We start from the raw sequence: 2,473 nt of genomic DNA on the forward strand, positions 1-2,473 counted from the left end.
TCTGAGTCGGCAAGTTTTCGAAAATGCCTGGATCTGGAGATGACGGCGGCGGTGGAGGAGAGTGTATTTATAAGTGTTTTCTGAGATACACTGTATTTCGTGGTGACTGCTCTGGTTTAGATCTGAGATACACTCAATTCGCTCATATCTGAGATACACTCTATTTTCGTGGTGACTGCTCCGGTTCACCGGAGCAGCGAAGAAGACGAAGGAGCGAACGGAGCAAGGGTGGATGTTGTGGTGGCGTTTGGTCAGAGCTGTTGTTCGTGGTGACTGCTCCGGTTGGCCGGAGCAGCGAAGAAGACAGCTGAGAGAGAGAGAGAGAGAGGCGAGAGGGGTGAGAGACTGCGGAGAGAGAGAGGCGATGAAGGAGAGAGAAAATGGAGGAAAATGGGAAGAGATTGTGAGAGAATAGAGAGAAAATAGTTTTTAATACTAAATACAACATAATTTTACTGTACTAGTTACCTTGTGTAATTGACGTACAAAATTTGGCTATGAGATGTAATTTGGGGAAAGCATAGCTACTAAATAAAAATAAGGCCTAATATTCTTTATACCATGTAGATTTTCCATATAATATTTTGTGAAAATTAAAAAGTTAGTACGTGACCCAGGCAGTGGTAGAGAAATTAAAGAGGAGGATAAGCCTATCTCGGGACCTCATATGCTAAAGTGAATACAATAGAATCCGACACCCTGCCTAAAAAATTAGTATTACAAAAACTTATGAGCAAACTTTGGCCCACTGAGGCTAAAGTTATCCGTGTGAATATAATTGTTGTATTTGTATGTTGTGTTTATAAGTTGTATATGTTGGTGACTTGGTTCGAATTAATTCTAACATTGGATATATCCTAGCCTGGGCTTCCTCGTTCGGACCAAACAAACTGAAATACAAAAAAATAGGGAATGATGTATATCCTCAACATCGATCCTTTTATCACGTTGGGTGTCGGTGAACGAGTCCCACATGAAAAGCAAAGAAAAAAGAAGCAACTTATTGTTGGATGCTCTTAATTATGTTAGGTCTTCCATTTTGGAGAAAATCGTGCATATTTGATTCATAACAAATAATATCATATCATGTTAAAAGTATTTTTGGATTGTCTGGATCCAACATATCCATTAATGTTCTTCCTTTCGGAGTTGGAAAAAGGAATGAAAGATTTTTGTTGTAGTCTAGGTTCATGGGAAGATGTATAAATGCATCAATGGGGATTGGGCTCCTCTCTATTTCTCTTCTCTCCATTTTCTCCAAGTTCTTATTTGGATAGGGGACATGTGTCATGGTTAAAAACTAATGGTTGAGATTTACTTAACCATCAAAGTCCTAATCATGGTTAGGATAATAAATATATATTTCCTAATCAAATTTTTGTAATTTATGATAATTCGTCTTTTACAAATTTCAAAACTTCAAATAATTAGTTTTTATATGTCAAGGTAATCTTTACTCAGTTATTTGTTGTGTTTCCTTTCTCTTTAATTTGTTTGGTGTTTCTTTTCTTTTTTGTTTTGAACAATTGACAAGTTAATAAGTCAATTAATGGCCACTAAAATTTTAAAATTGTACAAATTACTTTTATTATACAAACATTATTCTTTATTCTTTTTAATTTGTTGATGTAATACATTCATTAATTGTCCATCTTATTGAATTTACTCCCACTAACCATTTGATGTCCACTATTTTCTCAATTATATAACCCAGTTGTTCAAAGAAAGAGAAAAGAACTATTCGGAAAAAGAAAAAGAAAAAACTCGTAACAAAGCTGGAAAAAGAGAGAAAAGTATTTAATATATATATATGGATGAAAATTTATAGCTAAAGTTATGGGATTTCCAAAAAACATTTGAAGCAAATATATGGTATATTTATTATCCTAATCATGATTAGGACTTTGATTTGGTTAATTAAATATCAACCATTAGTTTTTAACCATGACATATGTCTCCCATCCAAGTAAGAACTTGGGGAAAATGGAGAGGAGCCCATCCGCATCAATGGTATTGTATACATGGAAAAATATAGCTCGACACGTGGCAATACGATATTGGAACACATGGTAGTAGAAGGTGGAACGTTGGAAGTTGTCTCATTTAATTCAAGTAAGAAGCCCCGGAGATATCCGTAGCAAATCCACAAAGGCAATAGCACCGGGTCATAAGTAGGAGAATAACATTATATGACCGGTCCAGATACGGAGCAAGCGTTACAATTTAGATTTAAAGTTGCATTTATTATTCATTATTAGTCATTATTGTTTCTCAAAGCTTGATTTATATATAAAGAGAATTGTATTGGTCAAATAGACTTTTCAACCAAAACTTTGACTGAGTGTTATTCATACTCAAGTTATATACAAAACTAAAAGTTTGCGCTTAAGCAAATAATGCCCAAATGAAACGGAGACGTATGATTCATTAGCATACTTATAATGCCTTATTCATAAAATAGAAAATTGAGCCA

The sequence above is a fragment of the Lycium ferocissimum genome, chromosome 3 (genome assembly GCF_029784015.1).
Source record: "Lycium ferocissimum isolate CSIRO_LF1 chromosome 3, AGI_CSIRO_Lferr_CH_V1, whole genome shotgun sequence".
Lineage (NCBI taxonomy): Eukaryota > Viridiplantae > Streptophyta > Magnoliopsida > Solanales > Solanaceae > Lycium > Lycium ferocissimum.